This window comes from Carassius auratus, chromosome 1 (assembly GCF_003368295.1).
Source record: "Carassius auratus strain Wakin chromosome 1, ASM336829v1, whole genome shotgun sequence".
Lineage (NCBI taxonomy): Eukaryota > Metazoa > Chordata > Actinopteri > Cypriniformes > Cyprinidae > Carassius > Carassius auratus.
In genome coordinates this window covers 18,779,574-18,794,072 of record NC_039243.1, presented here as the reverse complement: position 1 = coordinate 18,794,072, position 14,499 = coordinate 18,779,574, and the positions used below count along the sequence as shown (strand labels likewise).

Below are 14,499 nucleotides of genomic sequence, written 5' to 3'. Positions count from 1 at the left end.
CAATGGTGAAAATCGATAGTAGATTTCATTTGAAGTCCAACAGTTTAACACTAATATTGGACATAAACTAACACTTTAAATATAAAGTATTCAAAACAGGTAAGTTCATATATTTGGAAGCTGATGCACAGAGACAAGAATGAGATGGATTCTTACATAACTGTGGCATTAAACTCATTTAGTGAGGACTCGTTTTAAAATATTGCACATATAGGCCTTTTAGATTACTTGTTAGTGCAATAAAATACATTATATCTGCAGACGATGTACGTGTTTGTCCTTATTTGCGTGTGTGAAATGCGGTGCTGAAGTGAAATAGCTGGGCAGTTTGATAGATGAATTACAATAGGCTGCCTAATAACCTGTGCTAAATTATATATATATATATATATATATATATATATATATATATATATATATATATATATATATATATATATATATATATATATATTCTATAATAATAATATTTATTATTCGTAGTAGTAAAGAGAATTCTATGAAACTGTTTATAGCCTGATGAAAATTAGCTTTGAAAGAGCAGCTTGTGAGCAATAAAAGTTTTCCCTGCGTTTAAATGGTGTTGTGGTGGGCATCTCTCACTGATAAAGAGGTATGTTTGAGGAAATCGCTGGGAAAAGGACTTGCATCTACATCAATTGGTGTCACAGGGAACATTCTAAGACTGGTTGTGGAGTTATCATCTTTTGAATGGATTGCTGAGGAGTGTCACTGGAAATTTGCCAAAAATGAAAGATTTAAGGAGAATTACAGCTGCTTTATCCTGGATTTCTTATGTTTCCCCTTCCAAATGTGGACTTTCACTAAGAAATCTCTTCAAAAATAACAGATACAGTATATCTTGCAGGATAGTTTAATCAGAGAATCAATCATTCTATAATCCTATTTCTGTTCACTCTGTGATGTTCAGATGAGTTGATTTTAGTTTTATTTTATCTACTCTTAGCATTAATTTTCAAAGTTGAAAATCAACGGAACTCATGTGAGCTTGAGGGCTAAAATCCACATGAAAGTATTATTGTTCATCAACTGAATTATGGGTAGACGTACACAAAACCCTGAGTGTTTGCTTATAAAAACAACTTAATTAGTTATTTCACTTTATCATATATCAAGCAGTTGTTCTACATTACAGTCTATGAGTGACTTTTTTTTTTTTTTTTTTTTTTTTACATCTGTGGAATTTGCAGGTCCATGATTCTATAAAACTAATTTGTTCTATCAGTTTTGCTGTGCAAGCAAAATAATGCATTTTGTTTTTTAGCATGTGGACAATAATGAACATTATTCTCTGGGTTGCCTGTATGCACAAGGGTAGAACATGGGTTGCTATCAAAATGATAGTAATATGATGCAGTTAAAATACCTATGGTTTAATTGTGTCTCACAGCATCTGTATTCTGAAGCTTCAGCATGCATGCATTTGAAAGCCATATGGTTGAATGTCAAAATCAAATCACTATTGTCACATCACCACAGCACATGTGCCTTGGAAAGTGAAAATCTTGGGAGCGTGCTCCAGACAATGCAGAAACAATTTACAAATAGACATACAGACTTGTAAAGATGACAATGTGCAATATACACATACAGTACATATACTCAGTACACACAGTGTACTATTAGACATATTAGCAATAAAGACATAGTTTCACATAATATATGCCAATGTGCAACAGATTAAACATGAACTGGATACGCAAAATTTCATGGATATGCATTGGAGAGTATCCAGTGGTAGCAGATACATTATTGTATTTAGTGCAATACCAATAGTCCAGTATTGAACTGTGTTGGAGTGAAAGTGCAGTATGTGGCATACCGTGTTGTGGGAGTATGCTGTAGGGTGTATTCGTTCTGACTGTTAATTTGTCTGATAGCCTGAGGGAAAAAGCTATCCCTCAGTCGGCTAGTGTGGGATCGGATGCTGCGGAGACTTCTTCCTGAGGGCAGCAGAGGGAGCAGTCTGTGGGATGGGTGGCTGGAGTGTCTGATGATCCTCCAGGTTTTCCTTCTGCATCACCTGGTGTAGATGTCCTGGAGGGAGGGAAGCTCACCTCTAACAAGTTCGCACGACCCTTTGCACAGCTTTGCGGTTGCCAGTGGTGCTGTTTCCAAACCAGGATGCTCTCCATAGTGCAGGTGTAAAATGTTCTGAGGATGTTGGGGCTCATTCAAAATTTCCTCAGCTGTCTCAGGAAGAAGAGGCGTTGATGTGCCTTCTTCAGCACTTCAGACGTTGTAGAAGTGTGTGGCTGCACAGTCATGTGTGTGCAGGGAGTGGGCTGAGGACACAGCCCTGAGGAGCAACAGTGTTGAGGGTCAGTGGGGATGAAGTGTTGTTGCCCATTCTGACCACCTGACTTCTGCCTGTCAGGAAGTCCAGGATCCGGCTGCACAGAGATCTCTTGAGTCCCAGAGTCTGGAGCTTCGCAACAAGTGTGGCAGACACTATGGTGTTAAATGCTGAGCTGTAGTCCACAATCAGCATTCTTACATAGGTCTTCTTATTTTCCAGGTGGGAGAGAGCAGTGTGTAGTGTGAAAGCAATAGCATCTTCTGTAGAATGGTTGCTACGATATGCAAATTGTAGCGGAACTAGTAAGGCAGTCTGCACAGAGCAGATGTAGTCTCTGAGTCTCTCAAAACACTTGCTGAAGATGGGCAATGTTCACAGTAGCTGGTTTATACCCTTTAAAATCGGTGTTGTTATTGATTCCCTACCACATGTTTTGCGTTGTTGCTGTTGAATTGTTCTTCAACTTTGTTTTTTTATTGTCATTTGGCAGCATTGATGGGCTTCCTGAGATCATAACTGGCTTATTTGCGATTGTCAGGGTTTCCAGATTTAAAAGCAAATGAATGCGCTGAGAAGGCTGCTCGAACATTGCTGTTAATCCATGTTTTTTTGTTGGGTTAGATTAGGATTGTTTTTGTCGGCATGACGTCATCTAGACACTTCCTATTGAAACATGTTACAGTGTCTGAGAATGCCTCTATGTCGTCATCAGACACTGCCCGGAACATATCCCAGTCCACGTGATCAAATAGTCCTGTGGTAGTACAGCATCCGATTGATCCGACTAACATTGAAATGTCCTGAGGGCGGGTGACTTCCATTTCAGTTTCTGCCTATTAGCAGGTATTAGCAGAATGGAAGAGTTGTCTGATTTGCCAAAAGGTGGGCGGGGGAGGGATTTGTAGGCATGCCGGAAAGTCCCGAGTGGTGCACGGAGAATCCATAAGCTTGATGGCTGATTCTGGTACAACTGCAGAAATCCAGGTTTCTATGAGGCAAATAATGCAGCATTCCCTTGTTTCTCGCTGGTATGAGATGAGTGCCCACAGTTCACAGAGTTTGTTGTCCATTGTTAGCCAGCAAAATGGTTGGGAGAGGAGGTCAGAAGGGTCTGAGTCTGACAAGGAATCCTGCTCTCTTCTCCCTTTTCCGATGGCATTTCCCTGGTCAAAGTCCAGTTTGAGTTGCGCGACGTAGGAACCAATGTTTAAAAGCATGTGTATATCAAAGACAGTTACACTAACAACATCCGACACATATAACAACAAAATAACAATTAAAATATGAAAAGCTACAGAGTTCGCAACAGGGCTGCCATGCCTTTTTTATTTAATTTTTTTAGGTAACATTTATCGCCTTAATGTAGAACTTGCACGTTGTTCCCAGATGAACATTATAAAAAACTCAGACTCACAGCATTTGCAAGGATGGAGTTTGAGACAGTCCTAGTATGTTAGCTGAGTTAGTATGTGTGGAGCATAATTTACTGTGAATGGAGACGATTTGTTAACCCGCACCCCAACGCCAGCGTCCTCAACTCCCCATGTCCGCACGTGTCAATATTTATGAATAGATTAAATTTAAAATGGGACAAATTTAATCTTGACAAACTATATATCATTATAAAGACTTAAGCCTCAAGCATTGACGGCAGATCTCTGTTCTTCAATGGAAATGTATTTGCTAAATTGTGTAAGCAGTACACATCAAAACATGAAAAATTTAAATGCAGTACATACCAGATTCGTCGCAATAATGAGTCATGAACACATCCACAGCTGTAAATCCCGGTTTAGTTAGGAAGATAAGGGTCCACTGAGTGACATGGAGCATGTTTATTCTGTTATGGAATAACTCAGGCTCAGAAACTGCTTCTTGGTAGTAAAATATGGCATGGTTTTGTAGCATACAGTTTCACAAACAGAATGAGATGATCCACAAAAAAAAAGAAAAAAAAAAGTGAAAGATATGTGGAAGATTGTTTATTTGAATTCTGGCGCTCTCTGGTGATGGCTCGTGACACACGTTCTGACGCATCTGTCATCTGATGGAGGCGGAACTTAGCGATCGCCTTGTTCTTTCTTTTTTTATTTTTCAATATGTGAGACTGTGTTTTATGCTGTGTTTAATATGCCTGTATTTGCATGATTAGGCTAACATCTGTTTGAGTGCAAATCAGCTTGCTATTACTTTGTAATCACAGCTATTGATGTGAATGCCATCTATATGAATAGAGTGCGATTTATTGACTTTTTGGCAAATTTATATGAATACCATCTCTATAACTGGCCATCAGCAGATCAGCATGTATTTTCATTGTAATTAATTTTAAATGCTGCATTTCTAGCAATCTCAGGATGTTCTGTAATTGGCATACAAAGTTAAATCTTTTTTTTATTTTATTTTTCTTCATCAAATTATTCTTGTTGCATTTTTCTAGTGCTCAAATAAATCACGTATATGATGTCCAAGTTTCTGTCTAGTGTTTTATAATTGAAGAAAAAAAAAATGCAGTGGTAAGTTTAATGACTAAAATAGTTTGTAGAACCCTTAAATACAGTTGCTAAATATTTTTATTTTTTTGGGGGGGGGGGCTAGACAGTCTCAGAAAAATGGTTGGAGGAATCTAATATTTCATGGGATCTCCTTCAGATTTGAAATAGAAACTCATGAGACATTTGGCTTTCAAGCCATTACTTTTCTAGATTGCTCCAGGACTGATATAATGTATTTGTATATCAAAATAATAATAATAAGACACCAAAATTAGGTGTGTATCACACTGAAGTAAGGAACTGTTACAATTTTAAGTTAGGTAGGCCACTTTCAGCTGTGATTCCTACAATGGGGGGTGCTGGCTAACAGCTTAATGAAACTCATTTGTTGACATTATGTCGCTGAATCACATTGCCCATCATTCGCTCACTTTATTATGTAGTGTTTTTAAGGGCATGAGTAATAAGTAGCTGGCCATAGCTTACTTAAAGCTGCAGTAGGGAACTTTTGACGCTCTAGCGGTTAATGAATAGAACTGATTGCGTCTTGGGGAAGAACATCGTCGGAACTACTTCTCTTCTCTCTACTTCTCTCTAAAATAGTCAGAATATAAACACTTATTATAGGTGCACCCTAGTGATTCAGGTCAAGCTAAAAACACGGTTTGGAAAATGGATTCATGGTGTATTATTATATACATTTTTCTACATTTTGAACACAAACAAAGTTACGGACCGCAGCTCTGATTTGTTGATTTCTTACCGGGAGCGGTCCGTAACTGCAAATGGCAATAGGACCACTGGGAGGAGCCAGAGGAGCTTGATTTTTTTTTTTTTTTTTTTCACAGATTATCTGTCTCAAATTCTACTGTCAGGACATAATGACAGGTTTAACAAATATGTAAAAAAAAATATACATTTACAAAAGTTACCTACTGCAGCTTTAAGTGAAAGTCGTGACATTTGCCAAGTATGGTAACCCATACTCGAAATTGGTGCTCTGCATTTAACCCATCCAAGTGCACACAGCAGTGAGAAGTGAACACACTGTGAACACACACCTGGAGAAGTGGGCAGCTATAGATCTAGTGCCCGGGGAGCAACTGTGGGTTCAGTGCTCAAGGGCACTTCAGCCATGTGTATTGAGGGTGGAAGAGAGCACTGTTCAGTCACTCCTTTCCACCTACAACTCCTGCCAGCACTGAGACTCAAATGGGCAACCTTCTGGTAACTAGTCCGGCTCTCTAACTATTAGGCCACAGCTGCACCTAAAAAAAAAAAACGGGAGAGGGCAAACGCAGTCCCCCACTACCATAAATTATGCAGTCGAGATTCCCACATTTGGGGAATTTGCAGGGGTCCGCATGGCCGGAGTGCAATGGAAATGCCTCACCTTTGGTGAACCGCATTCTTGATCATGGTGCCTCCCCTGCCAGGTAATTAATGGCCAACGGTGTCACTAATAAGGGTTTCTGAATTCTACATAGAGCCCTTTAACAGCTAAATATCAGCATTTTTTAGGAGAAAATCTTTACTTTTGACAGTGAAATTGCTTTAGCCATCCTCTTGAGTAGGACTAGGTGGTATGACAATAGTTTTTTTCTCTCTCTTCTATCTAACTCCAGTATTGTTAAATCTAATGGTAGCGTGTCTTGCAGTTCAAATTATTGCTTGTATTTATGGTTTGTAATTTTTGTATTTTCATTATTGCTAATTACTTGTATTTCAATTAAATACATCACACAAGTATTTTGTATTTTAAATACAATTCAAATACATTTGGTGAGCAAGTATTTGTTATTTGTAACAAAATATTTATGTATTTGTGTCCATATCTTACATGCTTATAAACAAAGCATATATTAAACTCACAGCACATTATTAAATTGAATGGCAGCCTTTGTGAATTCACAATAGCACTATGCTTTATTGTGATTTTTAAATAGTTTAATATTCCGTGCAGCCTTGGGAAATGGTCTAATTGCTTTTAATGAATTCTCGTCTGTGGAATGAGCCACTTCTTGTATTTTGCTGGTTAATCAGATATTTTATAATCGAGTAGTCTACTCAAATTTAATCAGGTTACCATGAGAGCCCTAACTACTTTTCTTTTATTTGTTTCCTTTTTATCTGTTGTTGAAAATAACAATAAACATAATCTCTGAAATCTCTGATTTTCCGAATCTCCAAATATGCGCATGCAAGTAGTTGGTAGTTTAAACACCTTTATAATGACCATGTTAGTTGATCTATAATGCTTGATGGGCACTGCCATGTTAGTTTGTGCTAAGCTGTGGGATTTACAACATGTAAATTAATTGTTTCCTCCCCATAGACATTACCATTTCTGGTGAACTATAGAAATATAGAGTAAACTCTAGTTACTTATATGCATATGATATCAATAAAACAGGTCATCAAATTATATTTGTAAGGATCATTATTGCCCATTGACATCTGTGTGCATTTTATAAACAATAAATGTATATTTGCAAGTAGTTATCTTGGATTTATTTGCAACTTACATTTTTTTGTGTATTTGTTGTTTATTCAACTGAACACATACAGAATCTAAACTCTCTGATTTATATAGCATTCTAAAAAATGATCTCTCTTGTTCCTTGATTTACGTCACATCTATCATGTGCTTGAAGATTGTGGTTTTCTGTCGCCGCAGCGTCAAATCCATGAGCTGCAGTTCATATTCCCCACAGCATCTGGATCAAAGCGCCTCCACATTAACGAAGATGAATCATCCAATACCATCGATCAATGACTGTGACACTGTATCTGGGGCAGAAAGTCTCTTACTGAGATGAAGTTATACTATAAACACTCAAGTCGGCACTTCTAAAGGGACGCTGCGTTCGAAACCGCGCTTCTGCAGTTAAATCACCTCGCGGGATATTATTTGAAGTGAACACATTTAATTATGTTTTCTCCAGTGTTTTGAGATTGAAAGCAATCGTTTGAAGGGTGACTGTTGTCCTACATTCTCTTCCAGTTGATTTGGTTTTCTGAGAAGACGATGATAAGCAGGAAAAATTAGAGACGAGTGCCACAGGATCAAAGACGCAGATGCCGGATGTCTTGGAAAAGTAAATCATTAGGCGTGTCAATTGCTACCCAAATTTCTAAGACGCTCCATCTCTGTTTTAGTTCACTGTAATCTCATTAGCCCACTTAGAGGAATTCAGCACATGCAGCATGCATGAATTTCAATGGTTATGTGAACAGGCCACATTTAAGCCATAATGATAACTAATTACCTCTCATGAAGAGGAGAGAAATCACAAGGCACATTAAGTCAATGCATAATGCATTTTTGCCAGTTAAAATTAAATGCATATCATTATGAAAAGCTTAGGTCAAGATGCATAACTTTCAGTATTTTATTGACATAATTTGATGCAAATTGAGCAAAATACACATGATGATATTTTAAAACCATTCATTTATTTTTTATTTAAAATTATAGCTAGTGTTTTGAACAGGAATCAGGTATCTATCTATCTATCTATCTATCTATCTATCTATCTATCTATCTATCTATCTATCTATCTATCTATCTATCTATCTATCTATCTATCAAATCCATTTTAAAATTTATTATTATCATTTTAATTTGAAATTAAAGTTTTAGTAATTTTGTTGTGTTTTGTGTGTTTTGGTAGTTGATATACTTTACGTCTACACGGTTTTTATAAAAATAAAAAAGTCAGTTTTAGTTATATATTTTATGCTTCATAATTCAGTCTGTAGAAATGTTTCTATATATAAATTATTTTAATTTCGCTCAGTTATGAATGTAAAATATAATCTGTTTCATGTCATGATTAGGTGTGATGTTGAGTCATAACTATAAAATATGAGGCCATGACAAAGGTATAGAACAGAATGCAATTATATATAATGTCAGTCAAAATGAAGACCTGAGCTACAGTATGATAATTAGTCACTGGCGTAATTTTAAGATGCTGTCAGAAATTAGCTCAATTATTAACCAGCCAGAGCTCATTTCTGAATGAGAGAGCAGCGTGGGATATGAGAGAGGGGCCACCTTATGTTACCCTCTCTGCTGGAGATGGGGAAGCTTATGATCTGTTTCAAGTCATTTCACTCATACATTTTTCATGGGAGATTTAATAGCAATAGAGATTATATTTGCGAGAAAAGCTGCATTTGATCTCTGACATCGATGATTGCGCTCAGGGATGGACTTAGTGATAAGGGAAATCAAGGTATTGGGCCCTAACACAAAAACTAGGCTATGTGGTCTTATATGCCTAACTCTTATTTTGCACGCTCTCTCTCTCTCTCTCTCTCTCTCTCTCTCTCTCTCTCTCTCATAGTTTCGAGTTCATATATCCCTTCAGAAGTTGTTGATTGGATAAATTCAGTAAGTAATTAGTCAGCCTGATGCTGTTCTAAAGCCATTACATTACTTTTTTGAATCACAAACGAAGATCTTTTTTATTCTATCTATTTTCTTTTCACATATTATACAATTATAAATAAAGACCTCTAACTGTTTGTTCACACCAGACGCGACTTGTGCGAATAGTTGGATGCTTGAACATTTTCAGTTAATTCACTTCATTTGCGTGTTAAATTAACTTCAAACTTAAATATGTGGTTTATTTATAAAGACAGCATCTATTTAAAAATGTGTTTCGACGATTTTTTGGACACTAACTCCATGCGATCAGCGGGAGCTCAGTGATCATGTATCCACCTAGAGCACTCTCACCTCGGCTTGTCCTTCTGACATTTGCCGCTGGCTCTGATGTCTCTTTATTGGTTCAAGATAAAACATAATTTGTTTGGGGTAAATCAAACTTTGGTCTTTATTCAATTAATCTATTAATATGTTTCTTTTTATTCCTGTTTCTGTAAAAGTATGAAGAAGTATCACACAGCTCCGGTTATCCACATATAGCGATTATGACTTTGTCCTCCATTGTTGTTTCGGATTTTCCCTTCGCTTGCTACGTCGTAATCACGTCACTACTAAGAGCAAGCTCCTGATTGGTTAACGTGGCGCAATATTTAGCAAAAGTTCTGCACCACAAGTCTATTTGCGTCTTTGCATTGACTTAACATTGAAATCACTCGCACCAGACGCTCTATTCACGTCTGGTGTGAACGAACCATAAGGCTCTAACACTAGCTTGCACTTTTTTTCTTTTTCTATTCTATCTGTTTTCTTTTTAGTTATTATATAATTTAAAACCCTTGCTACAATAGGTGTACTGCATTTATGCTAATTTAACAATAAGATAATAATAATAATAATAATAATAATAATAATAATAAAAATGCTAGTCCTTGTCCATTTAACAAATTGTAACCCTATTCAGTCTTTGTACAAAAAGGATTCAGATGTCATTAGATTATCCCATAAAATCGAAGATGTGATCTATTATTTTGCGAAAATCTCCAGTCATTGTATTCACACACATATGAAAGCTGTCACTAAACGTTGCTTTCACATGCCATTTCCGTTAATCAATGAAGCTCTCTGCACAGCAAATCTCTTATTTACATCATATCAACACTTTTAATGAGAGGATTTGTGAGCTTGCAGGACTCATCACTGGACACAAACTCTGTTTTGAACGGATTCAAACTTAAACACCTCACTGGAAGAAAATCAACAGATGTGTCTCTGATTTGTTACATTGTTCAACGCTGTGAAACAAGCTGTAAATATAAAATATATTTAAAATATTTCATTGCGAGTTTCAGAGGGGATATTCAAATAACCACACTTTTAAAGCCAATGGCTCACTGTAAACCCTAATGTTGCCTTGACTTAAAAAATCAAGTAATTTTGACTAAACATTACTTAAAATTTTGCATTTTGGCCCTGTCACTTAAAAAATATGCGTTCATTTAACTAATTTACGAAATTCTCAACCTCACTCTGTTCTTCCTTTAATGTGATTGGCCATGGGAGAAATTCTGCCTAGCAACAAGAGAACAAAAGCACTGATTTGGTGGGTTACAAAATTCGTCCTTTTGGTCTGTTTGGTTGCTGAACTACAATTCAAGAGGAAGTTTTTCTTCGTGTACTATGTTCGGTGACTAAACTTATGTAGATATAAAGTTGTTTTGCATGATTTCTACTGGTGAAATATGTTAATTTAAATCCTTGTGGTGCGTGATTTTGAGATGATTATTGAAACGACAACTTAAGTATTTGATGAAGTGGCCCAATCGAAAACCCTAATAAGTTGACTGAACTAAATTGATTGAGTAAACTCGTTGCCTCAATTTAATTGAGTAATGGAGTCTCCCAAAACTTACATATTTAAGTTTATTTAACTTGACGGTTTTGTAGATTGTACTTAAATCACTCAGTTCACCATGCTTATTTAATGTACTTAAAAAATTATGTTCACTTAACTTGGTACTAATTTCAAGTGTACTTATATATTTAAGTTAACTCAACATGTAAATTTAACTGAAAATGATGTTCTTATTTTTGACAGCACACTGAAGTAAAACAAATAACAGCATATTTAAACTTTGACCTTTTGACAAACTGTCACAATATTTATGAAAATACAGTAAACCCTATACTGCACTGTAAAAATAAAAAAAGTATTTTTATGTATAACAGAGGTTTAAATGTGCATACTTGATTCATTTGAAGTCACCATTGTGGTGGAAAATGTTTGGTTTAGTTGGGATCTTGGTCCAGATACTTCTTATGTTCGCTTGCTGCTATAACAGTATATTTTAAAATGCTGTTTTTGTGGCGAAGAAAGATGAAATTTAAAAGAGCTCAGGTGTTATCAGCTCTTTGTTGGTGTTAGCTTGTCTCTTGCTGCTGTAACTTGTGTGTTGTAAAACACTGTTACTGTGGCAAAGAGAGTCGAGATCTAACATACACATATCTTGCTTGTAATGGTGACTAATTATAGTAAAATAAAATGTATTGCTGCAACTATGGATATACTTTTATGGATATAAACTTTGTCGATAAAACAATGTACTTACTTTTAGAAAATCGATCATGTCGTCACAAACAGACATCAAGATTTTGGATATGCATCACATCAATGGTGACAATCAGAACAAAAAAGGCTGGAAAATAAGGAGGAGTTTGTGCTATGGAGCTCTTTTGTTTGTCACCGTTGTTGTGATGCATATGCTAAATCTAGAAGTCTGTGTGTGTGCGTGAGTACTGGATTGATTGTTTTACTCAAATTATTTCAAACACATTCATTTCATCCATCTTTAAAATAAGTATTTTACTCCTGGTGCCTGTTAAAAATATCAAACAAAACTTATTTTATGATCTCAAATATGTATTATGTGATGACTTTCTCATCAACAAAAAACATCAAATAACACCTGAGCTCATTTAAATTTGTCTTTTTTCACCACAAAAACAGCGTTTTAAAATACACCAATACAGCAGCAGAGACAAATTAACCCAAGAAGTAACTGGACCAAGATCCCAACTAAACCAAACACTTTCCACCACAATGGTGACTTCAAATGAATCATGTATCAACATTTAAACCTCTGAGGGATTTAGGTAGTCTACAAAACCGCCAAGTTAAATAAACTTAAATATGTAAGTTTTGGGAGACTCCATTACTCAATTAAATTTAGGCAACAAGTTTACTCAATAAATTTAGTTCAGTCAACTTATTAGGGTTTTCAGTGCTTGCATAAATGTATTACAGAATACAAACTTAATACATGAAGAAATAAGACACCATATTTGCATTAAGATATTAGATGTTATAGCTGAGAAAGAAAATAAAATCAGTGAGGATTATATGAGCTCTCTCTCTCTCTCTCTCTATATATATATATATATAGAGAGAGAGAGAGAGAGAGAGAGAGAGAGATGCAATAATGTGCAATGCTAATTTGAAGTTTCAATAATAACAATTACAGTATTAATATATCATGCAATTTTGCTCATCTGTTAAATTGTTCTTGATTTAAAGGACTATTTGCTAAAAATGGCCCCAAACTCAGGCTATCCAAGATGTAGATTAGTTCATGTCTTCATCAGATTTGGAGAAATTTAGCATTATTTAGCATTGCACCACTTGCTCACCACTGGATCATCTGCATTTAATGGGTGCCATCAGAATGAGAGTCCAAACAGCTTATAAAAAAATCACAACACACAAGTAATTTACACAACTCCTGTCCACCGAGCCAAAAGCTGCATGTTTGTAAAAAACAAATCCATTGTCACAATGTTTATACCGTTAAAGCTTCCACTTCCAGCAGGAGGAAACATTATTATGGTTTAGGGACTTTAGGGATTCTGGCCAGAAGCAATGGTTTGAAGTTAAAAATAAAGAATTACAAATCTTAATTATGTTATTGTTTCAAACAAACTCACAGCTTTTGGCCTCACAAGATGTTAACTGATGGACTGGAGTCACATGGATCACTTATGGATTATTGTGGAATTTTTTCAGCTGTTTGGACTCTCATTTTGATGGCACCCATTCACTGCAGAGGATCCATGTGTGCATTTCTCCAAATCTGTTCCCATAAAGAGACAAACTCATCTATATCTTGAATGGCCTGAGAGTGATGACATTTTAAGCAATTTTTTATTTAATATACAAATTAATATATATATATATATATATATATATATATATATATATATATATATATATATATATATATATATATATATATATAATTATTTTATTTATTTATTTATTTATTTATCTTTGCGTGAATTATACATTTAAGAATGCATTGACATTTTTACCTGAAAAGTAAAAAAAAAATAATTGTTCATCAGGTATTTTTGAATTGCATATTCTAGGAAAGCTTGTTTGATTTTGTCTATTAGTTCACTTATCATTTTATCACGATTCTTTTTGGGAAAAGTATAAAACATTTAACTAACTTGCAATGCTACTTTTATTTAGTTGCTTGTAATCCTCAACACTGCATAAATGCATCAGCTTTACATATTAGGTCCATGTACATAAAATGAAGATGCTAATATTAATGCCTACTTGCTATTATTCAGTCCTTTTTTTTTGTAGACACACTCAGGCGCACATTTGTTGGATAATATTTCCCTGAGTTATTACGAGAAGCCATAACATGTTCAAAGCACTCTGAAACAACATTCAGACAACAATCCATCAGGTTTGCGCCTTAGAAAGAACATAATTCACTCACTCCCTACTTTTCATTTGCATACAGCGCTGTGTTATTTGCATAGCGGCAGTGTTGGTAATTTGCATTCGAGGCAGAGATGCAAGGAGTCTCTTCTCTAAGGTGATGTGCTCATGCCTCATACAACCTTTCCCCATTTGTCTACGACTACAGCACTCGCATACAAACGCTTGTGATGATGGGAATGTGGGCTAACCTAACTTACTCTTTAGGTCTCTTTACCTCCTTGCATTCATTAAAAAGGGTTTGTTATATATGGTAGAGCAGAAGTTGACTAAAATGATCCCATAGCGTATCTTGAAATGTGGACTTTTTCTGCATTACGCTTTGGATTCTGGTATGTATCGTCCTGTGGGACAGAAACTCACAAACAAGATCTTGGTTTAATGTTTCTCGTAGACAGCAAGAAAATTACATGGAGATCAAATTATCCTGGGAAATCTCAACAGTAGTGTCTCAGACTAAGCTCAGATTTGCCTACCCTTACAAAAAAGTATATTTAAA

General features: G+C 35.7%; 1 non-coding gene across 1 annotated transcript; it reads right to left on the bottom strand.

The window, feature by feature from the left end:
- Positions 1-6,095: 6,095 nt before the first annotated feature.
- LOC113110202 (U1 spliceosomal RNA) lies at positions 6,096-6,259 on the bottom strand. The gene has a single exon (XR_003293101.1). It is a non-coding gene; the product is annotated as a U1 spliceosomal RNA (small nuclear RNA).
- Positions 6,260-14,499: the final 8,240 nt, after the last annotated feature.